This window comes from Ambystoma mexicanum, chromosome 2q (genome assembly GCF_040938575.1).
Source record: "Ambystoma mexicanum isolate Mex_15411 chromosome 2q, UKY_AmexF1_1, whole genome shotgun sequence".
NCBI lineage: Eukaryota > Metazoa > Chordata > Amphibia > Caudata > Ambystomatidae > Ambystoma > Ambystoma mexicanum.
In genome coordinates this window covers 1485501174-1485516888 of record NC_090924.1, presented here as the reverse complement: position 1 = coordinate 1485516888, position 15715 = coordinate 1485501174, and the positions used below count along the sequence as shown (strand labels likewise).

Here is a 15715-nt window from a genome sequence, read left to right as displayed (position 1 = left end):
GGGAAGAAGTACTTGTGTGTCGTCCGCCTAGTTTCGTGTATGTGATGCCATATGAGTCGAGTTTGTCAAAGAGGGGCTTGGTGAACAAGTTGTATAGTGTGGGTGCAGTGCATGATCCTTGGGGGACCCCGCAGTGGATAGTCGTTGGAGAGGCGTTGGCGATGTCCGAGAAGACTTTCATGGCTCTTCCCTCTAGGAAGGAGTTGATCCAGAGAGCTGATTCTTTAGAGAAGTTGGCTGAGTGTGTGAGGTGTGATGTGAGAGTCTTATGATCAACTAGATCGAAGGCGGCTGAGAGATCTAGAAGGAGCAGAAGAGCAGGCTTGCCTTTGTCCATGATTTGGGTGATCTGACTCTTCAGATCCACTGCGATGTCCTTTCCGGAAGCCTGACTGCCTGGTCCCGAGGATGGAGTGAGTTTCCAGAAAATGCTGGATTTGGCAATGTGCGGCTTTGTCCAGTAATTTCAAGAGGAATGGCACTGTTGTTATTGGTCTGTAGGTTGTTAGGTTGTAAGGGTTCAAGAGTAGGTTTCTTTAGGAGGGGCCGGACCCAAGCCTCTTTGAGGTTGGCTGGGATGATGCCTGTTTTAAAGGACGCATTGATGAATGCCGTAAAGAGCGGCGCAAAGCAGTCTGCGCAGTCTCTGACGAGTTTAGGTGGGCATATATCGCCTTTACAGGGGGAGGGTTTGAGATTTTTTAGTAGGTCCATAACTTCTGATTCAGTGACGTCTCTGAAGGAGAAGTCAGGTATGGTGGGCTTGGATGTGGTGGGCGGGGTGTTAGTGGGTTTGGTTCCTCTCTGTTGAGGAAGTGTTTTGCAGTGGTCTTTGATTTTCTTTTGGAGAAGGTCAATTTTGTTTAGCATGGCACCTTGAATGCTGGTACATCAGGCTTCATCTTTGATGATTTCGTCCGGAGTAATGGGGGGGAGATGAGCTCATTGAAGATGGCAAAGATTTCTTTAGAGTGTGATTTGGCATTGGAGATTCGTGTGTTGAAAGCATTGGCTTTGGCATCGGTGATAGCTATCTTGTATTGGAGTGAGATTGAATTGAATTTGTTTTTAGTACTGGTGCAGGGGTCAGATTGCCAGTTCTTTAGTGCTGCTCTTTTGTGGGATCGCATTGAGTGCAGTTCTTCAGTAAACCATGAGTTGGCATGCAGGGATTTCTTCTCTTTTTTCCATTCGAGTGGGGCTATTTCGTTAATGGCTTTAGTGATGACATCATTGTAGATGTCTGCTAGGATATTGGGGTCATTAGCGAATGGGGGAGCTAGCTTGGTGGTATTGAGGTATGGGCGCAGGTTGTCCTCTGTTAGTTTTTTTTTTTTTTGCTTCTGACTTGTGCAGTGCCAGCAGTGGTTAGGGTTTTGTGGTTTTTGGTGATAGGAATAGAGAACTCGATGCAGTTGTGGTCAGTCCGGGGTAGAGAGGAGTTAGAGGTGATAGTGGAGAGGCAGTTATGGTCTGCAATCCAGTCAAGAATGCGGCCTTTGGCGTGGGTAGGACTTTCTACTTTTTGGGTGAAGCCCAGGTCATTAAGTTCCTTGGTGAGAGTAGTTGCGGATTTGTCCTTAGTATCATTGAATCCGAGATTGAAGTCTCCTAGTAGAATGGTTTTGGTGGAGCTTTTGATATTATTGCTAAGGATGTGGATGATGTTGTCCTGGGAGTCTAGGGTGTTGCCTAGGGGGCGGTAAAGAAGGTGAATGTTAATGGTGCTGTTGGGTGACAGAGTGAGTTTGGCCGATAAGAGGTCAGAGTTGTTGATCGAGTGGTGACTGACAGGTCGGAGCTGGAGGCTCTCCTTATAGATGAGGGCCACTCCGCCTCCTGTACGATCTGGCCTGTCTTGTCTGAGTATGGTGAAGCCAGGTGGTAGTGCAAGTGCAACGGAAGGGCCTGAAGCTTCATGTAACCATGTTTCAGTGATTGCTAGAAGGTCAATGTTGTTGTTGGTTATGAGTTCATGAATATCAGATGCATGAGCTGGGAGAGATCGGACATTGAGGAGGGCACATTTGATGTGATGTGTGTGGTTTGTTGGTGCATTTGGTGTGCGGTGTGTGTGTTTTGTTTGGGGACGTGCGAGTGGTGGTCTCCGGTATGTTATGTGAGGTGGTATCGTGGGATGTGGCATGGTTGGTGAGTGGTGGGCAGGGGGAGAGTGGGTGTCCCAGGCTGGGGCACTGAAAGGAAGTGGTGCGGGAACTCAGTCTATAGTTTCTGTATTTTGTGGGAGAGGGAAGTGTGTTAAATTCTGTGGTCTGTGTGCAAGCTCTAAGTCTTTCTAGCCTATGCATGATTACGATACAAGGTGTGCGTGGTGGCATGGAGTGTGTGGTAGCAGTGGTATCGAGATGCTTGGGGGGGTAGAGGAGTGGGCTCGGTGGTGTGGGTAAGAGGGGATGGATAGGAGAAAAGAGTTGGAGAACAGTGAGTGTTGCGAGGAGAGTGAGCAGCGTGATGGTGGCAGCGGTGAGCTTGCAGGACGTTATAGGCATGATAGTATGCTGGGTGGGACTGTTTGTGGAGGGTGACACAGTCAGGTTGGGTGGACTTAGCCTGCGGTAGGCAGGGGTGGATAGGTTCAGTGACCATAAGGCACAACACGATTCAAATGTGTTCTGAAAGCGACCATAAGGCATAACACAGTTCAAATGTGGTCTGGAGGCGACCATAAGACACAACACAGTTCAAATGTGGTCTGAAGGCGACCATAAGGCACAACACAGTTCAAAGTCTCCACTCTAGTTTTCTCTAGCTGGATTCTCTGACATTCAGTGTCCTTGGGCCTCGTTATAACATTGGCGGAAAGGGTTAACGGGTGCCGCTATTGGATGCAGACCCGTTAAACCCATTCTGCCTCATTACGAGGTCCCTTCGCGGGACCCGATGTGGACGTCTGGTTTTACCAGACGTCCTTACCGGATCCCACGAGGGGACCAGGGAGCTAACAACGGGCCGGTCGTAATCGGCCTGTTGTTATCTCCTTGCATCCATTCCCATTGAGCCCTATGGGGGCTCAAATGGGAATGGGGAAGGTCCGGGCCCGGGTTCCCTGTAGGGGGAATTACTGGGCCCTCCAAACTCGGAATGGCCCGGTAATTCACCATTCAGGGAACCCGGACCCCGTTTTGGTGGCAGCCATGTCCTTATTAAGGGCATGGCTACCGCCAAAGCAGTAATGAGGCCCCTTGTCTTTGAGTTCAAGATCCCTATTCTTGACTTCCACTTGCTGTGCCAGCTCCGCTTTCTTAAGCTCAGCTTCTATTTCCAACTTGCGGTATTCAAAGGTCAATTTCATGAAATCAAGTTCCACAGCATTCCCTGAAGAAACATTGCTGGAGGCCGGAACAGAGGCAGCAGGAATGGTGGCATTCCCAGAAACAGATTCAGCAACAACCCCAGGGGCAGAGTCCTCATTGGTTGCATCCCCCCCCCTTCAAGAGTTTCACCATCAGTCTGGTAGTCCACCAGGGCAGCTATCAGCTCAGCCCTAGGCTTATCCACAAAGTGTAACTCTTTGGCTTCACAAGCACTCTGGAGAGCCTCTAAGCTCATCCCAGTCAATTTACCATTTGCAATAGACTCCATTGCTTGTAATGCAGATATCTGGTACACAACTAAACCTCAATTTAACAAAGTGCAGATATTTTGTAAGTGGCACGGTTATACACTGATTCTTAAAACCATAAGCATCCCACCATGGCCACCAGTGTAAAGACTGGAGGGGGGTGTCTGTGCTCCTGCTCTCTATATGGCAGAGGAGGGAGAGGCACAGAGGACCCCAGCCAAGATTCTCTATTGTTGGTAGCAATGGATAAGCAATCAGGGCCTAGCTTCTCAGGAGGTGCAGGCTGGTTCTTAAGTACAGTGTGGTCCCCAAGCCCCCACAAAGGAATGTCCACACACTGTATTAGTTAAAACACAGTCTTTATATAATTAAGTTCAAGGTTTTGTACACAATCACAATAACTCACTTAGTGCTCACTGAATCTATAATGGCAAATATATACAGTTCTAAGTGGTACCACAGTTATTATTAGATTCCTTTAAAGTGCATCAACTGTACTCTGGTTAAATGTCACACAAATCAATTAATAGAGGTAACGAACAATAGACATAGGAGGAAAGCAGTTGGTTAGAACAATTGGCAGAATACTGGCCCTGTTACCTAGACACAGTTCTGTGTGGAGATCCCCCCCCCCACCTGGGAAACCTGTAAATAAAGATATCATACAAGCCCAGTCCATATATTGTTCACAAGAGTCTTATTTCCTTCTAAAATTGTTCTGCTACCCCAATGTACCTGGAATAGCAGAGTTCGTCGTTGGATCCTTCTTGAGCGGCTCCCTTTAAGGCAGGAGCCACGGATCGTCGAGATCCCACGAGGAAAAGGGTTGAATGACGACAGTGAGGTGGCAGCTTTGTTCCTAGCGGTGCACGTCGAAGACGGAGCCTTGGCATCCTGCAAGGAAGTGGAGTGCGGGGCACCTCGGTGATGATAGTTCAGGACCGCAAAGAGTTTGAAGAACTGTGGCCCAGCAAGGGTGTTGAGTCGTCGGCGTCTCTGTGGTCTTTAGGTGGCAGGAAACCCAACGACGGATGCTCGTCGGCAGCCTCGGCTTTCTCCAGCTGGACAAAGCGGTCGACGGTGCAGGCGAGAGCGTCCTTGGATCAAATATTACTTAGGCAAAGGGAGCACGGTGGCTCCGGTCGGCGATGGTAAGGTAGCAGCAACTTTCATACCGGGCCACCACATTACGAGTTTGCTTGCGGGTGGCGGTATGCATGTCTGGTCTGGCCAGACATGTATACCGGACCCACGAGCAGACCAGGATGCTAACAACGGACCTGTCGTTAACGGGTCCGTTGTTAGCATCCTCCCCATTCCCATTGAGCCCTATGGGGGCTCAAATGGGAATGGGGAAGTACCAGGCCCGGGTCCAGAAAATGGGAATTACCGGGCCCGCAAAAGTCAGAATGGCCCGGTAATTCCCTTTTTTCGGGACCAGGACACGTGTTTGGAGGTAGCCATGCCGGTAATGACGGCATGGCTACCTCCAAACTCGTAATGATGCCCAATGGATGCAACCTATTGGTTTTGGGGCAATTTGGGCACCTTATCCAAGAATAGAACTTTCCCCATGTGACCTACGGCCACCTTAATACCTTTCTTGTCACCCAGACTGGCAGCTCTACCGGCCCTGTTAAACCCCTACCGCCAGGGTTGTAATGTCCCCCAATGACTTAGAGATGAATTCAAACAAAACTAAAGTGATGAGCTTCGAGAAAACAGCAAGACAAAAAGATAAAGTTTCCTGGGTCCTAGTGAAAGAACGCCTAGAAAAAGTAAAAACCTTCACATATTTAGGGGTCACCATCAGCAACAACGTACAAGAAATACTGATGCAAGAAAAGTCTGACAAACCAGACAAAATTGCTGGACAAAATATTTGGTCGCTTCTCTTTAAAAGCGGCACTAACCCTCTACAAATCATGGAGCCGAAGCAATGCTGGCAATTCCTCCGGGCATTTGGAACAAACTGGAAGTTGTGATTTGGAGGAAATTGCTTGGTCTTCCACCATCCACACCGGTCCATTCAAAGAGAATTGAGTCTAACATCACTGAAAGGCACAGTGGGTCTTAACGGATTAATGCTGTTTAGGAAAATACAATTGTCTACGCAAAAAGTCCACTCACTGATTCACGAAGAAATGAACAAAGGAACAAACAAAATGTTAGCAAACTGGACCATCAATAATTTTGCGCTCCTGGAAGATATCGGGAGCTTGGAGGAAGAACTACAGAAAAATCAGACTAAAACCGCAAAACAATTTAAAGAAACAGACGGGTGCGATACGCTGAAGACTGCTGCAAGCTATAAACTCACAAGCCACTTACCTAGCAGCGCCCAAAAATTGAACGAACCAATAAACTACCTGGTCAAATTTGCTAGCAAAAAGATAAGTTCAACCTTAATGAGAGTGAGGCTAAACGTACTGAAAACGAATTAAATTCTGGCCATCAGGAATAAAACTAAGGAAATCATGTGCAGATTCTGCGCTCGGCTAAATGTAGTTGAAACTGTAACATTGCGATGTGGACCCTCGTCTTATTCAGCCAGGCGTAAACTCTCAGCCTCTTAACATTTAATCCCCTGACGTTCCAAGTGACTACATTCAATGCTTCCTGGCCCATGTATATATTGAGTCCAGTGGCCCGCTCATTCCCATGGGCCCATGTGTTGGTGTTTGTCTGGCATTTGGCGCCTCTGGGCTAGCCCTTCCTTTGTCCAGTTCGTGGGGGTGCTGTTGGCTCCTCTGGGCTCTTTCGGTCCCCCCCCCCCCCGTTCCTGTTCTGGGCATATTTCCGTCCCTGGTGTGCTTCGCTGGATCCCTATGTTTGGATGTAGCTTTGAACACTCCTCCTCTGGGCCTTCCCGTGTCGGCTCCTTAACAGCGTGAGCGCTACGGGTTGACATGGAAGTTACACAGCCAATTGCGCAGGAATAATTGCAGCATCTTTTGGAATTGGTGAGTAATATTCTGATACTCCTCACACTAGTAGAGCGCTCGCTGTGACATCTGTGCAGAGCCTGATGATGCATGTTTGAATCCTGGCAGTGCCAAACTCAGCCTTTCATCCTTCCGAGGTCGATAAATGAGCACCACACACCGTGGGTAATAATAAGCAGCGCTCAGATACCTGAGGGTTCGTAGCGCTATATAAATGCCTAATTATTATTTGTTTTCCTGCATAAATAGCGACTTCATGGGCCTCATTACGAGGCTGGCAGTAGCCGTACCTGTAACACAGGCACGGCTTCTGCCGGTATCCATTTTTTACCAGCACCCGCGAATGGCTAATTTCCGGGTCATGCCGAGTTTGGCATAACCAGTAATTGCCTATTCGCGGGTGCCGGTAATAAGGGATTCCCAATCCCCATTCAGCGGTAAGCTAGCAACGGTGCCAATAGCACTACTGGCACCGTTGCCTTACCGCCATACTTGTAATCAGGCCTCATGTGTTTTAAGGCAGATAATTGGGGGGGCTCGACACATTTCACATTAATTATCCATAATAATAATAACGTTCATTTGAATTGAGCCCGTGGCGTTTGCTTTTTCAGATCTGAATGCACTATTGCTGAGTCATCGAAAGAAAACGAAGCGCAGGCTGCAGAAGGTAAATAGTTGCTGCAATGCCTTCATTTCTGTGCTTTTGAGGTTGCTTGTCTCCCCCCTGCCCTCGCCACCTTCCCCCCCTTTCCCTCCTCTTCTGTCTCTTCCTGGGGGCATGGGGGGGTGTTGCTAAATCTGGAAAAGATCTGGGGCTTTGCTAATGTCGGGACTGTCAGGACTCAGGGCTAGCTATATCCTTTTGGGTGTAGCCCCTGAGCTTTTATCCGGGGCTACAACCAAAAGACCTGGGGCTTCATCCTCCCTCCCCCAGCCCCGCGCTAGCAATGCCTCTGCTTCATGGAAGTGATACCTATGTCCCGCGGATCCCTGCTTCAGGGGAGCAGTCTCTGGCTCAGTTGACTAATGCATCTGCTACAGCAGAGATCTGCCAGCTGTAGCTGAACAGATGTTTTGGACTATTTATTTATTTTATTCATTTTTGCATTCATTACATCGCTCAAAACACAGAAGTATCTATCTAGGCGCTAGTTACAGAAGTGTGTGGTACATTAGTCAAGTGCAAGACATATCGTATGGTTTCAGTTGTACAGATTTGTTTGTCTGAGCAGCGTGGCCAAACCTCACCTCATGGTGCAGGGGACTACATCCGGCAGCGTAAGAAGTTCAAGTGGTATGATGATACAGACAGGCAAAGCCTCCCCTCATGATGCGGGGGAGGGGGCTACATCCGGCAGTATAAAAGTCAAAATGGTATGATGATACAGACAGGCAAAGCCTCACCTCAGGATGCTGCAGCATAAAAGTCAAATTGCATTACGCAGATCCCAAAAGGAGGATACAGTTGTGATGTATACAGTAGATGTGACTTTCCATACTCATGAAAATACGAGCAGTTTTACCAACGGAATTTAGCGTGCCAAGATAGGAATATTGAGCAAATATGATGATGCAAGCCAGACAAAGGCAGCAGAACATGGAGCCCCAAGGTAGGTGCAAAGGGGATGGGCAGGTGGGCAGCGAAGAACAAGGTTCTGAGCAGTAATATAGGATATAAATATTCGGGAACAGAAAGTTCATCCGGCATTGGAAGTTCTGTCAGAACGATAAGCTTGTGAGTATTAGTGATTCAGAGCTGGCAGAATGCTTACGGGGGAGGGGCACGAACAAGGCAGGCGATACAGGCAGGAGGATAGTGAGGTTGATGGATAGCAGGGAATCGGGGAGGAGAAGTGATTCATGCCCAGAAAGTAAAGGTCGGAATACAGGGCTTGCAAGAGGCTTACTACCACAGCCAGCGTTGGATGATCTGGAGACGATTGCCGTTAGACTTCCATATCCCTGTCTGTTTATATGATATGACTTCATTTATAACGTGCCTGTACACAAGTATATTACGTATACTGGAATGGGCTGATGACAGTTGTAGTCCAAAACATCTGAAAATCCAAAGTGTTCAGACCCCTGCTCCACCGGAACGTATTCTTGACCTCGTGTTCACCAGATCAAATCCCTGCAGGTCCATTCAGTCCTTCACCCTTCCTAGATGGACACAATGGGCCTCATTACGAATGTGGCGATAAGGCAACAACGGCACCAGAAGTGCTACCAGCGCCATTGTTACTGTACCGCCACATTACGAGCTCTGCTTGCGGGTGCCGCTCTGCACCCCTGGTCAGACCAGGCGTGCAGAGCGGCACCAGCAAGCAGAACTCGTGATTGCACCGGCACTGTTATAAACGGTACCGGTGCAACCATGCTCCCCACCCCCATTCTGCCCTGTGGGGCAGAATGCGGATGGGGTGCCCGCCCACACCGGCACCCGCAAATGGGCAATTACCGGCCCATTTATCTCGTAATGGGCCGGTAATGGCCCATTCGTGGGTGCTGGTAGCGAGTTTGGCGGTAGCCGTGCCCTTAATAAGGACTAATAAGGGCACGGCTACCGCCCAATGGGCCTCATTACAAGCATGGAGGTAGCCATGCTGCTTTTAGCGGCATGGCTACCCCCATACCGGGTACCGGGTCCGGGTTCCAGGAATAGGGAATTACCAGGCCATTCCGACCTTGGAGGGCCCGGTAATTCCCTTTCCTGGGACCCAGACCCGGTACATCCCCATTCCCATTTGAGCCCCCATAGGGCTCAATGGGAATGGGGAGGATGCTAACAACTGGCCCGCTAATGATGGGCCCGTTGTTAGCATCCTGGTCTGCTAGCGGATCCCGCTAAGGACGCCTGATCTGGCCAGGCGTCCTCAGCGGGACCTGCTGCAGACCTCGTAATGAGGCGGCCCGGAATAAACGGTGCCGGTTCCTTATGGCACCGTTCATTCAGTGGCCGCCTTCCTCGTAATGACACCCAATGGGCCTCATTACGAGTTTGGAGCATGGCTACCCTCAAACTCGGGTACGGCACCGGGTCCCACGAAAGGGGAATTACCGGGCCTGTCATGTCTCCTGTCACGAGACCCCAATCCCCCTCTATATCCTGTTTACCTCCACATACCTGACGGCAGCCGTTTGGTTCTCAGATCCAGCACACCCGGAAGAGGAGAGGCTTGAACGGTCACCCGAGATCCTTGCGACCGTTCCTCCACTGGCAAATACCATGGTGTTATTCAACGGTGTGCCGTGGACATCGGCACTACCTGGTTTCACATCGGCCTCCGTGTCACGTGATCAGGAAGAAGCGAGTACCTGATATCAACACTGAACACGTGACATGGAGCACGTGTCATGTGACTCGGGTCACATGACTCATCAGTGCAGTTAAAAGGACCAAGTAAGCGCTCAAACAACGCTTCACAGCTGCTTTCCTACGAGTACTGTTTGGCGCTTTGTTCCTTTGATACCTACGGCTACTTTGACTACGGACAGCTTCACGGATTCCTTTGTCTCTCCCTTGAACTGTCATACTGTTTTGTCTTTCCTGGAACTTCCGACTCTTGGCTTTGTTACCTGGTTTTGATCTGGATTCCCCTGGACTTGTCACACTGAGCATTAGTCCTCGCTGCCGGCTCAGGTGTTAATTCTCCATCCAGAGTGCTACTGAAGACTTACCCGCCTTCTGCTGCCGCCGGTTATCTGCAGGCTCCTGCCCCCATTTTCCCACCCGGGGTATGGTAGGCATCCTTTCCCCTCCATTTAGGTAAGCCTTATTTTGGTGCTTCTCTGGTGTTCTGATTACATACTGCATTGCCATTGTCTTACATGTACTCATTGCTTGCCTTGTAGTGGTCAGGGGTCCTTCCGGCGTTCCTGGTTCCAGTCTGACGGCACTCAACACCTGTGGCCTCAAAGACTGAACGGGCAGTTGTCTTACTATCTTCCCGTGTGGTACTTGGGGACGGAGATTCTAATAATCTACACGACCATCAAGACAAAACAGGGCCATTCCGACCTTTGAAGGCTCTGTAATTTACCTTGCACGGGATCCGGTGCCGGTATATCCCCATCCCCATTTGAGCCCCCATAGGGCTTGGTAGCAGCAGTACCGTTCATAACGGTACCGTTGCTACCATCCTGTTCTGCTCGTGGGTGCTGCTCTGCACACCTAGACTGACCAGGCGTGCAGAGCGGCACCCGCGAGCAGAACTTGTAATTTGGCAGCAAGGTAACAGTGGCACCAGTAGCACTACCGGCGCCGTTGTTGCCTTACCACCACAGTTATAATGAGGCCCATTGGCCTCATTATGAGGTTGGAGGTAGCCATGCCCTTAATAAGGATATGGCTACCCCCAAACTCGGGTCAGGTTCCGGGTCCCGCGAAAGGGGAATTACCGGGCCATTCCGAACTTGGAAAGCCCAGTAATTTCACTTTCGCGGGATCCGGAGCCGTTACGTCCCCATTCCCATTTGAGCCACCATAGGGCTCAATGGGAATGGGGAGGATAGTAGCAGCGGTACCGTTCATAACGGTACCATTGCTACCATCCTGTTCTGCTCGCGGGTGCCGCTCGGCACCCGGGAGCAGAACTCGTAATGTGGTGGCATGGTAACAATGGCACCGGTAGCACTACCAGCGCCGTTGTTTCCTTACCGCCACAGACGTAATGAGGCCCAATAGGCCTCATTACGAGCATGGGGGTAGACATGCCTGTATGGCAGGCACGGCTACCGCCACCAGGCGTGCTTACCGTGTCCCACAAGGGGACCTCGTAATGTGGCTGAATGGGTTTAACGGGTCCGCATCCTTTTGCAGCACCCGTTAACCCATTCCGCCAGGGTCGTAATGAGGCCCCATATATGGAACTTCCACCCAACAGCCAGTCAGGGGGAAGGGACAGAATCGGGGCTTCCCAGGACTTTAGGACTTTGGGAAAATAAGATAACAGGCAATAGAAAGCAAGAGGCCACAGTGGCCATCTTGTTTCCTATCAGGAATCAACTGATTCCAAAGTCAGGGCCTGGGTATCCCAAAATGGAGAATACTCAGGGCACCTGTCAAATTCAGTATGGAGCTGCCACCAGCCCATACCCTGCTCTGTGGGCCACACACAGGTGCCCAAAAACCTACACTAGGGGCACAGGGTTGTACCACCACCCATGGGTGCCATAAGGGTATACCATGGGTCTGTACACCAAACCAAAAGAGAGAGCTGCACCACCAGGAATTCCACATGAACTCCTGCGTGGACAACACAACAGAACAAACGATAAAAAAAGTAAAGGACAAGGATACGGAGGCCCTGTCCCTCCGATGCATTTTCAGCATCACAGTTGCCCCCCCCCCCCCCTCAGACTGAGGTTAGGGTGCCTAATCTCCCACGAGATAGACACCCTCACCCAGACGGTCAACATACCTTCTGGAAAGGCCATCTGCATTATCGTGACTCTTCCCTGGTCTATGCTCTATGGTAAAGTCTAGCCCTTGCAGGCTAATGGACCACCTGAGCAGTTTCGGGTTTTCACCCTTCATCTGCATAAACCACTTCAGGGGCTTATGATCTGTTTGGACGTTGAAGGTAGACCCCGTAAGGTAGGGCCTAAAACGCCTAAGGCTCCAAACTATGCTGAAACATTCCTTTTCAACAGTAGCCCACCTGAGTTCTCTACCCTTGAGTTGTCTACTGATGAATATGCTCAGGTGTTCCCTCCCTTTGTCATCTAACTGGGACTAGACAGCACCAATGCAGGTGTTGCAGGCATCTGTCTGGATGATAAAGGGTTTGCTGTAGGCAGGCACACACAACACAGGTGCCCTACACAGACTTTCTTTCAAGCCATTAAAGGCACTCTGACAGTTTTCAGTCCAATTAACCTTACTAGGCTGTTTGGGTGAAGTCAGAGCTGTCAGTGGTGCAGCTATGGTTCCATAGTCCGGCATGAAATTGCGATAGTATCCAGTGAGGCCCAAAAAGGCTCTCACCTGGGTTTGAGTAGTGGGAGTCTCCTAGTCATGTACATCCTGTACTTTACTGGGGAGAGGTTGGATTTGACCCCCTCCTACCTCATGACCAAGATAAGTGACTTTCCCCTGAGCTATCTGGCACTTGGTGGCCTTGATAGTGAGGTTAGCCCTTTTCAAGGCATGCAGATGTGTCAAATGCTCTTCCCAGGTGGAACTGTAGACAGCAATGCTGTCTAAGTAGGCGACACAAAAGGCCTCTAGCCCACTGAGCGCATGATTGACCAATCTCTGGAAGGTGTCTTCAACCCAAAAGGCATGACCCTAAACTGGTAGAGTCCCTCTGGTGTTGAGAACGCCATCTTTTCCTTGGCATGGTCCGTCAGAGCTATTTCCAATAGCCTGAGGTAAGGTCAAAGCTGCTCACAAATTTGGCAGCACCTATGGTGTCCACGAGCTCATCAGCCCTGGGCAATGGGTGCGTGTCAGTTTTGGTGACGCCATTGACTCATCGGTAGTCCACACAGAATCTCCAATCCTTGGTACCTGCTAGGGAACTTGCCTTGGGGACAAGGGGCCTCATTACGACCCAGGCGGTAAGGGATTACCAGTACCGGTAAGGGCACTGGTGCCGGTAACCCCTTACCGTCCAATTACGAGGTCCCTTTGCGGGTCCCTACCATAACGGCCGGTTTCACCAGCCGTTAAGGAAGGGACCCACAAAGGGACCTTGGAAGTAATTACGGTAACGCAATGCAGGGGTAGAGTTCGCTTGACATCAGCAGGAGATCAATCCTTGAGTAGACTCTGTGTACATGGGAGTAGAATGTGTAGTCTCGTTCTCCCTGGTGAGCCAGTCTCCAGGTGTCAACGGTGCCTGTGTTCCTCAGAAATTCTGCCATTCCCAGTGCCCGCGAGAAGTCCTCCCTGGAGGGGGGGGGGCGTCTTGTACATGTTAGGGTGTGGGGTGAGGTTGAAGTCTCCTCCGATTAGCAGGCGCCCTTTTGTGAAGGAGGTGAGCGTGGGGAGGATGTTGCTGAGAAAGCGATCTTGTGCGGTGTTCGGGGCATAATCCCTGAACCTTTTAAGGTATTAGGTAGGTGCCTAGTGGGACGGGAGGAGGATGGTTTGAGGATGGTTTGAGGATGGTTTCTGATAGATAGGACGGGGCGGAGAGGGAGAGGCATTTGTGAGTGAGTGTGAGGATTTTGAGAGAGATCCGCTCTTTGACCGGGAGCCAGTGGGCAGACTTGTAGTCTGTTTAGGTTTTTGGCTGATGTGCCTGCTAGGAGTGCATTACAATAGTCCAGTTTGGCTCCAATGGTGGCTCTAGCTATGGAGAGGCAGTTGGGTTTGGAAAGGTAAGGCTTGATGGCGTTTAGGAGTTTGGTGGTGTGCGCAGATGCGGAAGTGATTGCGTTAACTTGTCTGGTCATTGATAGAGAAGAGTCAAGGTATACTCCCAGTGTCTTTACGGCTGTGGATACGGGGATGATGGAGTTGTCAGTGGAGAAGTTAGCGTACAGTTTGTCAAGTTTGTCTAGAGTGTTTTGTTGACCTAATATCATGATTTCAGTTTTGTTTCCATTGAGGCAGAGACCATTAAGTGCCATCCATGCCTTGATGATGGAGTAGATTGTATGGAGTGCCTTAGCGTCTTTGTTGTATGAACCTGAGAGGGGAAGAAGTACTTGTGTGTCGTCCGCCTAGTTCGTGTATGTGTATGTGATGCCATATGAGTCGAGTTTGTCAAAGAGGGGCTTGGTGAACAAGTTGTATAGTGTGGGTGCAGTGCATGATCCTTGGGGGACCCCGCAGTGGATAGTCGTTGGAGAGGCTTGGCGATGTCCGAGAAGACTTTCATGGCTCTTCCCTCTAGGAAGGAGTTGATCCAGAGAGCTGATTCTTTAGAGAAGTTGGCTGAGTGTGTGAGGTGTGATGTGAGAGTCTTATGATCAACTAGATCGAAGGCGGCTGAGAGATCTAGAAGGAGCAGAAGAGCAGGCTTGCCTTTGTCCATGATTTGGGTGATCTGACTCTTCAGATCCACTGCAATGTCCTTTCCGGAAGCCTGACTGCCTGGTCCCGAGGATGGAGTGAGTTTCCAGAAAATGCTGGATTTGGCAATGTGCGGCTTTGTCCAGTAATTTCAAGAGGAATGGCACTGTTGATATTGGTCTGTAGGTTGTTAGGTTGTAAGGGTTCAAGAGTAGGTTTCTTTAGGAGGGGCCGGACCCAAGCCTCTTTGAGGTTGGCTGGGATGATGCCTGTTTTAAAGGACGCATTGATGAATGCCGTAAAGAGCGGCGCAAAGCAGTCTGCACAGTCTCTGACGAGTTTAGGTGGACATATATCGCCTTTACAGGGGGAGGGTTTGAGATTCTTTAGTAGGTTGATAACTTCTGATTCAGTGACGTCTCTGAAGGAGAAGTCAGGTATGGTGGGCTTGGATGTGGTGGGCGGGGTGTTAGTGGGTTTGGTTCCTCTCTGTTGAGGAAGTGTTTTGCAGTGGTCTTTGATTTTCTTTTGGAGAAGGTCAATTTTGTTTAGCATGGCAGCTTGAATGCTGGTACATCAGGCTTCATCTTTGATGATTTCGTCCGGAGTAATGGGGGGGAGATGAGCTCATTGAAGATGGCGAAGATTTCTTTAGAGTGTGATTTGGCATTGGAGATTCGTGTGTTGAAAGCATTGGCTTTGGCATCGGTGATAGCTATCTTGTATTGGAGGGAGATTGAATTGAATTTGTTTTTAGTACTGGTACAGGGGTCAGATTGCCAGTTCTTTAGTGCTGCTCTTTTGTGGGATCGCATTGAGTGCAGTTCTTCAGTAAACCATGAGTTGGCATGCAGGGATTTCTTCTCTTTTTTCCATTCGAGTGGGGCTATTTCGTTAATGGCTTTAGTGATGACATCATTGTAGATGTCTGCTAGGATATTGGGGTCATTAGCGAATGGGGGAGCTAGCTTGGTGGTATTGAGGTATGGGCGCAGGTTGTCCTCTGTTAGTTTTTTTTTTTTTTTGCTTCTGACTTGTGCAGTGCCAGCAGGGGTTAGGGTTTTGTGGTTTTTGGTGATAGGAATAGAGAACTCGATGCAGTTGTGGTCAGTCCAGGGTAGAGAGGAGTTAAAGGTGATAGTGGAGAGGCAGTTATGGCCTGCAATCCAGTCAAGAATGCGGCCTTTGGCGTGGGTAGGACTTTTTACTTTTTGGGTG

General features: G+C 49.7%; 1 pseudogene; it reads left to right on the top strand.

Moving 5' to 3' along the window:
• LOC138570304 (zinc finger protein 268-like) overlaps positions 1-15715 on the top strand; it is a 62361-nt pseudogene that overhangs the window by 5923 nt on the left and 40723 nt on the right.